This window comes from Pristiophorus japonicus, chromosome 5 (assembly GCF_044704955.1).
Source record: "Pristiophorus japonicus isolate sPriJap1 chromosome 5, sPriJap1.hap1, whole genome shotgun sequence".
Lineage (NCBI taxonomy): Eukaryota > Metazoa > Chordata > Chondrichthyes > Pristiophoridae > Pristiophorus > Pristiophorus japonicus.
In genome coordinates this window covers 24293226-24309852 of record NC_091981.1, presented here as the reverse complement: position 1 = coordinate 24309852, position 16627 = coordinate 24293226, and the positions used below count along the sequence as shown (strand labels likewise).

At 46.4% G+C, this 16627-nt stretch overlaps 1 protein-coding gene and 1 pseudogene across 1 annotated transcript in view; both read left to right on the top strand.

The window, feature by feature from the left end:
- The first annotated feature begins 4363 nt into the window (after positions 1-4363).
- Positions 4364-11136, top strand: LOC139264057 (leukocyte elastase inhibitor-like; annotated as a pseudogene).
- Positions 11137-12395: 1259 nt separating this feature from the next.
- Positions 12396-16627, top strand: part of LOC139264250 (leukocyte elastase inhibitor-like) — a 32422-nt gene continuing 28190 nt past the window's right edge. Inside the window, exon 1 of the mRNA XM_070880410.1 lies at positions 12396-12447. The gene's annotated coding sequence lies outside the window, so the exon portion shown is untranslated. The remainder of the gene's footprint in view (positions 12448-16627) is intronic.

Here is a 16627-nt window from a genome sequence, read left to right as displayed (position 1 = left end):
GGTTTCGGCTGGGTCAGTGGTCTGGCATCCAAGAGGGGTGCCATTTCCCCGAGAGTGCACCAACAGCAAAAGTTGTCGGGGGCACCCTCTCCCGCGGGGCAATTTCGGGTAAAGGGCAATTTCACGAGAGGGGTCCCCCTCCAGTCAGTAAGGGGTCGGTGCGTGCACACCATGGTGGGAAAATGGGTGCAGCGGTCCCGGGCATTGCTCCGCTCCTGAGGTAGGGCAATTTATAAAATGGCGGCCCCTCCACGGAGAGTCGGCGGCCATTCCATGCCGCCACAAGGCCACTGCTTTCCTGCGGCCAGGCACCTTTATCGGGAGGGGCAATTTTGGCCCACAGGAATAAATAGGCACTGGGGGATCTTGATTTATGTTAAAATATATATCCATGAAGGCGAGAAGCATTAGGACTAAGATGGTAGAATGGTTGTGTGGGGATGTGGGGCAGGAGGCAGGATAACGGCGATTATTTACGTGGCCAAATTGCATTCTGTGTCACTGCGCCCGAATTTGTGGTCAGCGGTGTAGCTCAGGAGCACACCGCCAACATCCAAACAAAATCCACACTTACCTCGTGAGAACCCCGCTTCCAGAACTTGCGCTGTGTCACTGCGGAGTTGGGCACTGTGTCATGGCCCACAGATCCCGGGGCGCACTGTTATGCGTACGCGTACCTGGGATGACATGGGGTGGTGCTCCTTTCACTAGCCAATCAGGAAACATAGAAACCCCGTGTATTATTATCTAATTACAACTTGTAAATTTAAATGGTGTGATACTAAATATTTATTTGACACGTACAGTAATTGGCTTTAAAAAGCACAGGGAATACTATGTACAGATATTTAGTGGAAGATTCTGCAAGATTTTCAAAAAGATTAAAATGATCTCATCCCTCAAATTGAATCTTTACAGATGTTAATAGTGTTTGCTTTTAACAATTTTCTCATCCCTCCCGCCCACTTCCATTGACGCTGTGCAAACAGGCTCTATTTGTGTTTGAAAGGCAAACTCCACTTTGAAGTAAGAAAGACTTGGAATTATAAAGCGTCTTTCCCGACCACCGCACGTCTCTAAGTGCTTTACAGCCAATGAAGTACTTTTGCAGTGTAGTCACTGTTTGTGATGTATTAAGCCAAAAATCAACCAGCAAAATGTTTGACTGTAATCTCGGTTTTTGCATAGTGGCTGTGCAAGGGCTGTTTCCTTGCAATGGATCGAAATCCAGGCTCAAGGGGGAAGCCTGCGAACTTCGAAACTTTGATCCACTTTGTTTGGTTTTCAGTGAACAAATGAAAACTGAAATGCTGGAAATACTCGGCAGGTCAGGCAGCATCTGTGGAGAGAGAAACAGAGTTAACGTTTCAGGTCTGTGATCCTTCGTCAGACTTGCTGACAAAAGGTCATTGACGTGATATGTTAACTCTGTTTCTCCCTCCCTAGGTGCTGCCTGATTGCTGAGTATTTCCAGCATTTTCTGTTTATATTACTACTATTAAAGATTGCTTTGCATCGGTTACAATGTACGAAGGGCGCACACTCGCTAGATGTGTGTATTTTAATTCAAAATACTTTTGTTTTAATTCAGTCATTTTTTGCACTACTGATGGAAACAGCGAATGCAATAATTATCGGCAGTTGTGTCCCAGCAAACTATTGATTTATTTAACCAGCATTTTGCCCATTTAAATGAAGCAGCTTTACTAAGCTCAGTGGGGTGGCTGCACTAAATTGGACAGCTTTTTCAAAGAGCCAGCACAGGAACGACGTCCCAAATGGCCTCCTTCTGTGCTGTAAGATTCTATGGCCGCGCTCTCGCCAACCACTGGGAGACCGGGGTAGGTGGCGGGTGGAGACACTGCTGCTCGCTCCAGGCCGCTGCACTGCAAAGCTGCACTGAACCTCATCCTGCTGTGCCACTCATCACATCCCCATCACTCTGCCTTCCTAGCCTACTCCTGTACATCCTTACCAACTTACCTTGCACCTCCACCCATCCCTCTCTCTATCTACATTATCACATCCCCATCTCACTAACCACACCTTACACTCACCCTTATCCTTGTCCAATCATACCAACTAACAACACACAAGGATAGACACTTGGGTCTTTTAGCCAATGTTCATGTAGAGTTTCTGCCAATGTGTTGTCAAAAATTGAAATCTTTATTTGAACACGTTGCCTTCTTGGACAGATTTGTGTGAACTTTTGGAAGAATCTTAGTGAGTTGCGGTGAATGGTGAGACCCAAGGGTAACCCTTGCAGTGGTGATGAGTATGAAAGGAATGGCTTGGCCATTGCAGGAATGACTTGTGGTGCTGGTGTGGGGTAGTACCAACCTGGCGTCCCAGGCAGCAATGTGGTTGGGTGCTGATGCCCTGTATCCTGTGCAGCATCAGGTGATTGCGGAGAAGTTTGGTGTTGTTGGTGGTGATGCTGTTGTGTTTAGTGATGTTGGTGTTGAGGCTGGTCATGGTAGGATTCTGAGGACCAAGGGGAGATTTTCTCAAGGGCGCCGATGCTGCTGGAATAGATGGCAGCTCAAGTTGAGATGACAAAAGTGATCTGTCAATGGTGAGAGAGATTGCTTCTGCAGCTGTCAACTAGTCAAAGTAAAGGAGAGTCATTGAGAACCCAACACATTTACCGAACCTGAAGCCCGAGCAACAGGAAGCTTATGAAAAACATGACAAAATGTAAAGTACCTGGTAAAATTCTTATTAAATACTTCTAAACTACATCTTAATGATATTAATTGGCTTGGTGTCGGGTCTGTGAACCGCAGCCAGACCCAACACTTTGGAAACTGACAAGGAGGCTGGTTCAGAGTGGGATCCCGCCCTGTTATCAATCACGGCCACTTTGACTGCGGGCCCGCTTCCAAACCCGCAGTTTGGCGCTGTACCTTCACACCAATAGTTTTTGGTGGTTGCGCGTTAACTGAATCAAACTGATACATCTTGAACTGTCTCCAGATAGTAGAGGTTTCAAAATGGCAATACCTGCAGCAAGACGCACTAATGGCTGTATGGAGTTTAATGTGGTGGCACAGTTCACAGCTCTCAGATATTGATATTTATTGCAGGTAAATAAATGTTCAATATGCGACTTTGAACGTGAAATGACCTCAATTGCTGAAGTTGGTGTTAAAACACTGAAGTGGCCCAGAGCAGAGGAAGCTTTACTCTCCATCTGACCCATTTCGCTGAAATAAATGGACTCATGCTGAGAGTGAATGCCTGTCATGGGAAATTGCTCCATTCCCTCGCACTAACATGAAATATTCAATGTGAATATTTGCATATACTTGGGTGTACAGGGCATAATTTCAAAGTTTGTAGATGACACGAAATTCGGAAATGTAGTAAACAATGAGGAGGATAGTAACAGACTTTAGGAGGACACAGACAGCCTGGTGAAATGGGCAGACACATGGCAGATGACATTTAATGCAGAGCAATGTAAAGTGATACATTTTTGAAGGAAGAATGAGGAGAGGCAATATAAACTGAATTATACAATTTTAAAGGGGGTGCAGGGACAGAGACCGCTCGAGGTATATGTACACAAATCTTTGAAGGTGGCAGGACAAGTTGAGAAAGCTGTTTTTTTTAAACATATGGGATCCTTGGTTTTATTAATACAGGCATAGGGTACAAAAGCAAGTTATGCTAAACGTTTATAAAACACTAGTTGGGCCTCAGCTTGAGTATTGTGTTCAATTCTGGATTCTGGGAATCACACTTTCGCGAAGATGCCAAGGCCTTAGAGAGGGTGCAGAGGGGATTTACAAGAATGGTACCAGGGAGGAGGGATCTCAGTTACGTGGAGAGACTGGAGAAGCTGGGAGTGTTCTCCTTGGAGTAGATGAGAGTAAGAGAAGATTTAATAGAGATGGTCAAAATCATAAAGGGTTTTGATCAACTAAATAAGGAGAAATAATGCGGTCTTACTACTTGCTTTTATTTCATATTTGTTTTCAAATATTATAGTGACGCATTTTCTGATTTATTGATGGTTCAGCAATTTAACTTGGCTCACTGGAATATGTTGATTTAAAAGCTGGTTTGGCAAGATGTACCTTGACACAGAAGTCTTTGTTGCTTCAACACGTTGGTTAATGAGAAATGATAATATTTCAATTTTAGACATGGAGAGAATAAAACCTGAATCCAATTCTACAGAGAAGGCTATAATTGTTTCATTGCAGACCAACACCCAGTTTGCGTTTCTTCATAAGGCAATTCCTATCTTCAGTTGTAAACTCTGGTAATTCATTAAGTTTCTTGCGAGCCTTATTATACTAAAATCTTTCTGAACATCTGCGCTTTATATTCATTTTTCTTGCAGTTTTAAACAATGGAGGACCTGAGCAAAGCAAATTCCCATTTCGTCCTTGACCTATTCAGAAAGCTGATTAAAGAGAATCAAGCTGGCAACATCTTTTTTTCTCCATTCAGCATCTCCAGTGCGTTGGCCATGGTTTATCTTGGAGCAAAAAATAATACTGCATCTCAAATGGCAAAGGTATGTATGAAATTATTCAGAGCAAAAGACATAGCTGAAATCTTTTTTAACTGTCTTGAGTGTGCATTTTGTTTGATAAACCCATGCTTCTGGCAAACTCTTAATACGGGCAACTCCATGGTAGCTATCGATGAGGCCGATACTTGTCAGGATAACATAGATTAAACGTAGCTCGTGTGTGTATTATGAATATCCAAAGTCTATTATTGTAGTTATATTAAAGGAGAATTCAACCCAATTTTTATTAAATTAAATGCATTCTGATCCAAGCCCAGGAGTGTTGTGGAGTTTATCACCAGCCATTCTTCTTTACACTGAGGAAGACTATTTCCCTTAATTCACTGCATTCAGGGTGATAATCCACAGGGACCTCACTGCTACACGAAGCTTGTAGTTTTGCTTTACAACAGGGTTCAATGTTATTGTGTTTGGTCCCTCCCCAGCCGCCTACTACAGGTGACTGACAATAGGATTGGGAAACCTGTGATTAGTCAATTAATTAGGTGGCTGAAAATCTGTTGCTGCCTTGTGACTGTATGTAAGCATTTTTTTGCCTGTTTGGATAAAGTTTCCGTGACCTGTGTGCATATATAGCTAAAAACAAAAGAAAGACACACATTTATATAGCGCCTTTCATGACCACCAGACGTCTCAAAGCATCTTACAGCCAATGAAATACTTTTTGACAGGTAGTCACTGTTGTAATGTGGCAGCCAATTTGCGCAGATAATCTGTTTGTAGGAGCTTGCTCCCACAAACAGCAATACGATAATCACTGTTTTAGTGATGTTGATTGAGGGATAAATATTGGCCAGGACAATGGGGATAACTCCCCTGCTCTTCTTCAAAATAGTGCCATGGGATCTTTTACGTCCACCTGAGAGGTCAGCAAGGGCCTCGGTTTAATGTCTCACCTGAATCACGGCACCACCAACTGTGCAGCACTCCCTCAGCACTGCACTGGAGTTTCAGCCTAGATATTTGTGCTCAAGTCCCTGGCGTGGGACTTGGTTATCTGACAAATGGAGTCTATGTTTCGTTAAATGTTTAACCAGGTAGATGTGCACAATCACTGAGGCCTGTGAGCATACATTCACTTCACTTTACAGGTTGATAATGCTGCATTGCTGGGCTGTGTATGTATATTATGATGAGAGTGAACGCAAGTTGAATGTGTCTCCTCCCAACAGTGTTGACTAAGATAATCAAATCTAGTAACTGTGATTTATGTCTATATCAAAATTGTCTTTATAATTTAGTAACTTTTACACAGCAACATTTAAAATTATGGAATACTGCGAGCTTGAATAAGTTGTTGACACTCACTCTCTAGGCTTAGACCTGAAGAATGCCTTGTTTGGTGACATACTGGAGGGTGATCAGCATGTGTAGAATGGTATCCCAGCACAGAATAAAAGCCTTTTGGGAAGCAGTCAAAGAAAATTGGCTGAAAAAGAAAAGTTGAAAATGGATGATTATAACGTGTAGCTCCCTTTTTCACTTTGTTTCTTGATGATTTTTGTGTCCATGTATTCTGATAACAGGCTCTCCACTTTGATCAAGTGGGAGATCTCCATTCTGGATTCCAGAAATTACAATCAGCCATTAACCGACCTGATGTTTCGTACCTGTTGAAAGTGGCCAATCGACTATATGGAGAGAAGACCTATAACTTCCTAGAAGTAAGTTGTGAGTGGGTCACTTCTCGGTTCCTTCTTTGAGCTGCTGCAAACACAGACAAACAAGCCTGTGGTGAATAAATCCCAAATGAAACACCAGTGTGGCAGTGCTAAGAAGAACATTTCCTGTTGTGTCCTTAGATGCTCTAACAATGATTCCATGAGGCCGTGTGTTGTACTTGAACTGTAGTGATCTTAGTCCTTTATTAGTTAACTCCAGAGTGAGGATCACACCTGGTGGCCTGCCTTTTATACTAGGCCAGGCACACCTGTATAGGTAACCTACGAGTCTCCCACTGCTGTGCCCTCTGGTGGCACACCAGATACAGTACCAACAGTGGCCATGTAAGATACATGACATGACTTCCCCCCTGAACCCTCAGTGAAAATCACCTTTGCATTAACTGTGCTCTGGGCTTCGCTCTATATGGGTTCTGTCTTGTAGACCTCTAGTGGGCCGGCTCAACCTTGGGTGGGTAGTTGGTGCAGTAGCGTGCTGGTGGTTGCCGTTTGTGTGAGTGTGTGTTCCTAACCACTCCGTTCTCCCCATTTCCCACGTTGGTGTGGCGGGGGCTCCTGGCATTCATTACATACGAGTTCAGTTGGTGGGTTTTGCGTTTTGTTTTTGCATGGCTCCGTGGTGTGACAAGAGCGCTAGATGCCATGTCGGTGCGGAGACCGGTGCGTAAGGACAAGCTAATTCCGGAGCTGCTGGGTGGTGTCTCTGCAGTCTGGTGGCGTATCAGTGCCCGGTGCTGGCAGTGGGAAGCCAGTTGGGGCTGTTGCCTTGGTCCCCAGCATCAGGCAGGTTCACAGATGTCTGTGACACCCCCATCCTTTCTTTACGCCCTGGGTGCCAGCTGTTCCCTGAGGAGCTGTCGTCTAGCATGCACAGTGAACCGCTGACTCGCTGGCCTGAGCGTCGCTTGATTTGCGATCCTGGCTGATGCTTGTTTCCTCTGGGGAAACAGTGGCGGGTGATCCTACAACTACGGGTATGGCCTTAGTGCAGTCTGCTCTTTCAGGCTCGTGGCAGATGGTGCCATCGATTGCCTGAGAGATGGGGCCGACCCAGGGCATGGTATCACCACCGGTGCCTTTGCCCTGCTGAGGTCGCTTGCTTCGCAGCTCGTGTGTGTTGGCTGCGTGTGGCCACACTTCGTGGTGCATGACACTGGTCCCCGGGACGCAGGCTACAGCATTGGGTAGCTTGCTGGACCTGTGTGCACCCGATGGGTGTCTGCCCGCTGCATTGGCTGTGTGCAGTGGTAATCCAGCTTTTCCTTACTTATGATGGACACTCTAGGGGTCCGATCACGATCGCCTGACTTTTCCTCGCTGGTTGTATGTATACAATTCCGATTACCAGTTACACATTTTACATGGTCAGTTACACACTTTACATAGTCCGTTACACCTTTAGTCTCTAACTTACAATTCTTGTTACATTGCTTAATTATGTGGCACTGTCCCTTTAATTGTAGTGGGTTGCCGGCCTACTTTAAGAGAGCCTTGCTTGCTTTACCCCAATCCGCTTCTCTGTTTGGTGCCACGTGTTGCTCCATCAATGCTGCACCTCGTGGTCTGGCTGTGGCCATCTTTGTCTTCAGCGCATTGCCTCGTGGTGCGAGCGCCATCTTTTCTTCGTCCACGATGTCGACTGCGGCGATCCTCTTCTTCCCGGATTCTGCCTCCGCAGTTGGGAAGTCGCTGCTGGATCTGATTTTCTCACTCCTGAGTCCTGCCACTGGAGCCTGGAACATGCGTTCGGGTCGTCTCAGCTGGATCATCTCCACGCTGTCGTGCTGAGCGGTCTGTGTCTCGGGTGCCGTGCTGGTCAGCTCATCGGGGTCGGATCCACCCTCACGTGAGGGCTTGCTTTGCCTCTGAGCACAGAGGGCTTCGATCACTGGATGGGTGAAGTCTTCCCACTTCCACTGGATCTTCTCCATCCACCTTCTGCTGAGCAGCATTGGTCCATCACCTGCAACAATCCACAGAGGTAACTTTTGCACCGCACCATCATGGAGTACGTTTACATTCACACTACCAACCACTGGGATGATTTCATTGGTGTAGGTGCACAGTTTTGCTTGAACCCGGGTCAACTTGGGTCGTTCAGCCGGATTGTCCCACAGCCTCTCAAAGGCTTCTTGATTCATCACTGACTGGCTCGCCCCCGTGTCCACTTCCATGAAGACTGGACTTCCTGCTATCTCAACTTCCATCTTCAGCGGGGAGCACTCAGTGGTGCAGGTAAACATGCTATGTACCTCCCCATGGGACTCGGGTGCCTCGCTGCCTAACAATTCATAATCCACTCTGGATTCATGGCCATCTGCAGACTCCTCATCGACACAGTGAGTCCTATTTCTCTTACACAATCGCTGGAGGTGGCCCTTTATGCTGCAGCCTTTGCAAACATAGTCCTTAAAATGGCATTGGTGAGCCCTGTGATTCCCTCCGCAGCGCCAATATGGTGCTACTCGATTAGCCCCCCTCGGCGGACTCTGAATTAAGGGACTCAGGGGCCTGTTCTCTCTTCCCTGAGAGGATTTGCGCTCTACAGTCCAGCTCCTGAATGGCGCTACTCTGCATAGTACCTGCCGGGTTTGAGAACTAAGGGTGAGACATCTGCCTAGAGCTGCAGGTCGAGGTCATGAATGACTGGCTCACAGAGATGGCCTTCTGCAGGGTGACTGTGGTATCGCCGACAGTAGCTTGTGAAGAAGGCCCTCATGGCCAATTCCAATGACAAAAATGTCCCGCAGCACTTCGTTAAGGTGGATGCTGAACTCACACGGTGCCGCCAGCCTCCTGAGGTCTGTGGCGTAATTTCTTCCGAGCCTTCGGGTCGTCGGTGGGTATAGAACCGGTGTCTGGCTGTGAGGAGCACTGCTCTCCTTGGGCTTGAGTTGCTCCTGGATCAGGGTTACGAGCTCCTTGTATGACTTGGTCGTTGTTTTCGCTGGTGCTAACAAGTCCCTGACAAGGTGATAGATGTTGGGCCCACAACTGGTTAGCAGGAGAGCATGGCGCTTATCAGCCAGTGTGGCCGGGTCATCTCCTGCCAGGTCATTTGCTGAGAAAAAAATGTTCTAGCCTCTCCACAAAGGCACCCCAATCATCACCATCGGTGAACTGCTGCAACGTACCAAGGGTAGCAATTCCCACGTGAAAGTTTGTATTCTCATCGCCAGTTGTGTCCTTAGATGCTCTAACAATGACTCCGTGAGGCAGTGAATTTACTTGAACTGAAGTGGCCTTAGTCCTTTACTAGTTAACTCCAGAGTGAGGATCACACCTGCTGGCCTGCCTTTTATACTAGGCCAGGCACACCTGTACAGGTAACCTACGAGTCTCCACTGCTGTGCCCTCTGGTGGCACACCAACAGTGGCCATGTAAGATAGTGACACTTACCATATAGTCCTGCCCAAAAAAAGTCAAATGGGACATCAGTCAGTAAGGAAAACCTAAACGTGCATAGAGTATTAGTGGCTGGATTGTTAGGGTTCAAGGACCAGTTTTTACACTCCAGGGCTAGAGCATGACTGCTTTATGGTGATCGAATAGATTTTGGTAGAGTCGTGGGCTGTAATATTTGGTTTTTGTTTTCAAAAATTACAGGTAAACTTAAAAGTGCATCCAGTTTGATTTGCATTTGGAAGTTTTCAGCAACAACTTCCCCAGCACAGTAGTGTGCTGTTCACCTAACTTTAAGAACGAGTATACAGCAATGAATTGGGTTTTCAATAGTTTGATTGGAAACTGCTACACAGTCATAGTAATACATTATTGCTATAACTTCCCTTTCACCTCCATATATTTCTACAAAATTTGTGCTTTAATGGAGTTACTTCCACTTCATTGGGCAAGGTAGGGTAAACTCCTCTTAAACAGCCGATTGCCAATGATGATTCTGCTATCCCACCACCAATGTTCCCTCTAATTTCTTTCTGCACGGTCCCTTTAAATTTGTTGCAGAGCCACGCATGTGCGGTATCGTTACCAGCAGCAACAGCTAGTGAGCAACCTGGGTGGGACCTTAGGATAGGCTGCACACCTTAGAGGGAACGTGTCCCACCACCTAATGCCGCTGTATATACTTGTGCAAAATGTCATCAAAGCATCGAAGGTAGCAGTGGAATTGCAGTCTGCTGTCATGTTGAAACCTGCAGTGTTAGATGGCCTAGTTTTATTAATGTCCCTTGCATCATCCTAGTTTTCCTGCCTGATCAGCTACATTATTGCTGACTAAATCATTGCAATGTCAGAGATGTCTGGCAACAAAGACACTTGGGTGGAGTAACTCAGATTGCATAATACTTGGAAATAATGGCCCTGAAATCCCGGTTTCTTCTTCACACTGGTGTTCGACTAAAAATTGAACAAAAGATGCGCACTTACCTTTTGGTCGAACGCTCACCAGAGATCCCGGACTCGAGGCTCTTCTTGCGCAACGGAGCGCGTTCACGACTCAATTTTTAAAAATGCATGTTGTTGATGGTCTTTTAACATGGGATTCATTTTTATTTTTAGCTTCACAATCAGCTCACTTTTGAAAATCTGATGGACTGGACCAACCCAGATATGATGGATAATATGGGGATTGATGTCGAACTGCCCAATACAAGCTGGAGGAGAAATATGACCTTAAATCAACCCTCACCCTAATGGGGATGGTAGATGCTTTTAGTGATTCACAAGCTAACTTCTCAGGAATCACGGAGAAAAATGACCTGGTTTTGACAAAAGTTGTTCATAAATCCTTTGTAGAAGTGAATGAAGAAGGCACAGAAGCCGCTGCTGCCACAGCACCAATCCTTTTATTGCGAAGTGCCAGGAGAACAGCTGACTTTGTGGCTGATCATCCGTTCTTGTTCTTCATCAGGCACAACAAAAGACGCAACATTTTGTTTTTTTGAAGACTCTCCTCTCCTTAAACACAATGCCCGGGCCTGCAGCTACTGCAATCCAACCCCGGTTAGATCAGTTGGGTAATGTCTACACACGTGGTTTTCAAAGTGGCGTCAACAGACCCTGTGATAATCTCAGGGATTTCTAGGGATCTGCAAGGTACCTGCAAGAGTGGGGTTTAGTGGCAGTTGAGATAAATGGGGTAGAATGAAATAAAATGCATATATTGATGCTTTTAATGATTTTACACAATTATTTATAACATTACTGTCATTTTATTTAATACTCTTCTATAAATGAATAGAAATAAAAACTCTTACTGGAGGGGCTCAGATTGCAAATCACATTGCTTCAGTCCTCTGGTAGTGAGGGGGGTCTCACATATAAAAGCTTGAAAACTCTAGGCTAGACTTTTTTTTCAGTCCTTTATTTGTTATCTCCATTTATTTGATGTAATAAGGGGACCAGAGTAACATGATCATGATGAATCTGATCTTAATTTTAGGTGCCATCCTATCTGGTTTAATAATGGTTTGTGCCAAAATGGATTACAACATCTTAATTCATCCAGTCTGAGACAATACCCTTCTCCTCCACCCCCCATTATAGCATTTAACTGTTTCTTCAATGATTTGAGTTGTTATCTTCATTACTGTATCTAAAGCCTACTTCAAATGTTGATCTGTTTGTGAATAACTTCATGAATTTAGTCCTTTTACCAGTTTGAAGCTTTGTCCCCTTATCCAACTCGCACTTTTAAAATTTATAGTATTCTGGATTAACCTCCTCTTGCATTCTCTTAACTATCTTGTACTCTTCAAAGATCACTTCTCGGATTCCTTCTTTGAGCTGCTGCAAACATTGACAAACACTGCACAGAGGTCAATGACTGCACCCAGGCTCTCCCATGACTACCTCCAGATGCTCAATGAGAGAGACACAGCTCGCAGGAAGGTTATTTTCCCTTCCAGTTAGCGGAAGAGACTTCCCCAGGACACCAACGCAGCCTGGTTGCACATTGCACAGGAGGGCACAGGCAGGGAGGTCATCAAGAGGAGCTGGCTGCAGTGGCACAAACCTTTCAATGATCTCAGTTCATCACAAAACGTTAATTCTGCAACAACTTCAAAAAATGAGGAAACGCCTTGCGTCCCCAGTAAGAGGACCGCCTCCGCTGTGATGGATAACAGAGCAGTCCTGTCAATCCGGGGTTGGAGGGGCGGCGACTCCGGGTTAAAAGGCACCTCACAGGCGACGCACAGAGCAAAGTGAAGACAGTGAGAGGAAGTGTTGGATGCTGAACGATAGCAGCGCATAAGGTAAGTGTCTTTATATCTCTGCCAGGGGTTTTAGTGACACTACATTTCCGTGTCAGCGCTGTAAACCTTCGCTAACTTCCTGATCAATTCCCTTTTAGTGCAGCAGATAAACACCGTCCACTCCCCCCATGTGCAATCTGTCCTTTCTCTCTTGGACTGTACTGTGAACAAGTGAAATACACACGGTTCCACTTTCGGAGTTGTGATTCGGCTGTTCATTTCCGAGATGGGATAGACCATGTAAATTTACAAACCTAAATTTGCCTGAGGAGTGACGATATATTTATAGTTCATCAACAAAAACAAACCCATTTTCCGTGTTTCTGGAGGTTCCAGACCCGTACTTTTCAGGAAAAGAGTAAATGTTTCCTGGACATGAAGGTGGGCCATTGAAACTTACAAGATCATTGAGGCAGCTGTTGAGAATCATTGAACGTAGATAGGCAGGAAAGAATCCGGATCCACCATGAGACAGATTGTGGGTGAGGAAGTAGTCAACAGGTGGGTCACCACCGAGAAACCCAGAGAGGCACACATGAACTGGAGACCAGGGGCTAGAAATTGGCCTCTGCTGGAATTGGGGTGCACCTACCCTTTCTGACGTGCTCTATTGCAGCAACCTCTCTGGCGAAATTCAGCTCCTTGGGGTTTTTATCCAGCGGGATGGAAGTGGATCATCATGGGGGGGCAGAGGTCGGAGCGGAGTGGCCGTCACTAGCAGGGCGGAAGTGGAGGCGGGACGGAGTGTCCGCAGATATCCGTCATCAACGCCGCGCTGATGATGTCATCGCGCTGATGTGTCACAACGTCTCTCGCCTTCAGTTAAAGGGGAGAGCCGCTGAGAATTCTGTAGATATTTTAGGGAGGTCCACTGGGCCACCAGGGAGGATTTTGGCCGGGCTAGTGGTCTGGCATCCAAGAGGGGTGCCATTTCCCCGAGAGTGCACCAACAGCAAAAGTTGTCGGGGGCACCCTCTCCCGCGGGGCAATTTCGGGTAAAGGGCAATTTCACGAGAGGGGTCCCCCTCCAGTCAGTAAGGGGTCGGTGCGTGCACACCATGGTGGGAAAATGGGCGCAGCGGTCCCGGGCATTGCTCCGCTCCTGAGGTAGTGCAATTTATAAAATGGCGGCCCCTCCACGGGGAGTCGGCAGCCATTCCATGCCGCCACAAGGCCACTGCTTTCCTGCGGCCAGGCACCTTTATCGGGAGGGGCAATTTTGGCCCACAGGAATAAGTAGGCACTGGGGGATCTTGATTTATGTTAAAATATATATACATGAAGGCTAGAAGCATTAGGACTAAGATGGTAGAATGGTTGTGTGGGGATGTGGGGCAGGAGGCAGGATAACGGCGATTATTTACGTGGCCAAATTGCATTCTGTGTCACTGGGCCCGAATTTGTGGTCGGCGGCGTAGCTCAGGAGCACACCGCCAACATCCAAACAAAATCCACACTTACCTGGTGAGAACCCCGCTTCCAGAACTTGCGCTGTGTCACTGCGGAGTTGGGCACTGTTAGCGTTAGTGTTTTCTTAGAAGAATCACTCAACACTCAGGGTCGGTTCCAATGCTGAAGCAGCTTTTATTACGCTCAGCGGGAAGGAAAAACTCAGGACCGTATCCAGGTTTCTCTTCACAGAACAAAGAGTTACATGTACCTTTATATGTTTCACAACAGTTACAAAACAGTTTACTACAGTTACACAGCCCATCACGGCTGGACACAAGCCAATCACAACGATTATAGATTACATATAGGTTCTTTTAACCCAATAGAATTCTCCTAGTATCCAGGGAACCATTGTCAACTTGGGCTGATCGATGACTTTATATGTTCTCTCCCTAGTTCTTTCATCTGGGAGAAATAATTGGTTTGTAGCCTTGTTTACAGCAAATGGCTTCCCTCTTATCTTTCTTCCTGGGGAATTAATTGGTTTATGACCTTGTTCACAGCAAATGGCTTCCCTCTTATCTTTCTTCCTGGGGAATTAATTGGTTTATGGCCTTGTTCACAGGAGATGGTTTCCTTCTTATCTCTGTCTTCCCAGGCATTCCTACAGTGGGCCTCACAGGGTTATTGCTCGGTCAGTGAACGTTCAACAGTTCACAGTTTGACTACCTGGTTTCCCATCATGCCTGGGCAGCCATTTTATGTGTGTGTCCATTTAAGCTTATGTGAGTTCTAAATATCCAGCAGGTGCCTAATGCCTAAGTCTATATATATCTTTCGACTCTCTACAACAATTCCCCCTTTCGGTAAAGGGACTAGTCCTAGTCCCCTTTTAACCGAAATACTGCCTTTATCTGATATTTGTGCACAGCCCGGTATTCCTTGCCTCAACGTGCTGGCCAGTCACGCGGTTTCAGGAGTTCCGGTTGCTTAAATCAAATTAACAAAGGCTAGCTCCTCCCGTCCCCTTATCAAACAGACTTGTTTAATATCCAGGGAACGGTGATTAGTCCGTTTCCGCCGTTTGTGGCGCCTGCATACCTGGCAGGCCATCACGCCCCATGTTATTGCTAAGATTAATTGTATACCGACCAGTGTGTGTGAAATAATTCGGATCCATGGGTGGATGTTCACATTTATTCCCCAGTCCCAGACCTTTCTCCACCAACTCTGACTTTGTAAGTCTACCTCGGTATCTTCTTCCAGTTCTTTGATTTTAGTTTGTAGCTGGTGATAGATTTTTACGGATTGCCCCACTCTGAGCCTTAACTCCCGTAATACCTCGGTGAGATGTGGGATAGGGACCTGCTCTGGCTCGTCATAATCCTGTAAATGATCATGGAGCTGATCAGTTACTTCAATAACTTCGGACTTCCGGCGCCTAACTTGTGTGATATGCGCTTGCCCGATCGCGACAGGTCGTCGTGGTGTAAAGCAAAAGTTTGGCTGCGGTATAGGGCACTGCAGGTCATTATACTGGTATGAACGCTCTGTGGTAGAGACGCAGTATCTTCCCCTCCCTCCGTAGCCTGCCCTCGCGAAGTGCATGTGTGCGGGCACTATTTCTAGTACACACCCGTTGGTTCGGTTAAACCCGCACTCGTCTAGTTCACCTCGGCCCACCGGGTGAGGGCATACTGTGATTTCCCCCCCTTTGCTTGCAATCTGCTAGGGAAATCCCAGTAAGTATGTTGTTTCGACGAACGGCAGAGGTGGTGGTCAGGTAGTAGCGTATGGAGACATTTTCCCGTATTACTCCGATATTCTCTAGTTGGTATAAGGGGAATGGCCCTGAGTCCGGCGTTGCTATAGGGATCAACAGGACTATCCTACCCATCTGGCAATCTGGAATTGCGGGGTATACTCGGGTCAGTCCCTTCAGAGTACAATTATCCAGTGTCCCCCTTTGGTTCGCCAACTGAGCTAAATGTGAACTGTCTATCCAATCGGGTACTTCCCCGCGTTAGATCTGGCCGAGGTTGTGGCGGATCTGTCCCACCATCCACAGACCATAAGCATGACAGAGTTGCCCCTGTCTTTGCTTTATTGTATCTTCTTGTTCTCTATCAATGAGGTGATTGATGGTTTTGGCGTGAGCTTCCAGGACTAAGATGCCATCCAACTGGATTTCGGCACCCTCCTTTCCTAGGTTGGCCTGGTCTTCCTGGTTTTGCTCCTCCCTCTCCAATAACCCCTTCATCACCCCTTTAAGCTGTTCTACCCTCTCGTTTAACCCTTGTATGTCTATCGAGTTCACTACGGAGGTTCCTGTATTGAAAACGGTAGCAACATCATTTACTATTTCCCTCTTCATCCTGGGGGCTAACCCCTGTCCCCGGAACCTACTGGCACCCATTGCATCGGCAGCCTGCTGCATTACAACTTTACTTAATACATTGTACATCTTCCTTGACTGTTCTGTACAGTATTCCAGCATCTGGATGCCTGAAATATTGATCAGAACAGGCACAATTTCATGTCTAACATTATCATACAACAGTTCCCCCTCGCTGTACATTACAATCCCATTCTCTGGTCCCTTCGTAGTTATGGGGCAAGGCAGTTCCTCGGGCAATGTAGTGATTCTTATGGGGCGCGGTGTTGGAGGGGGTGAGAAACATACATACAATGATATTGCAGCCGCCCCCGCCTCCTCGTAATACCCACACAGCCCCATTCCCTTCTTGCGGATGACTGATTGCTGGGATTGTCCCGGAGGTGCACAAAT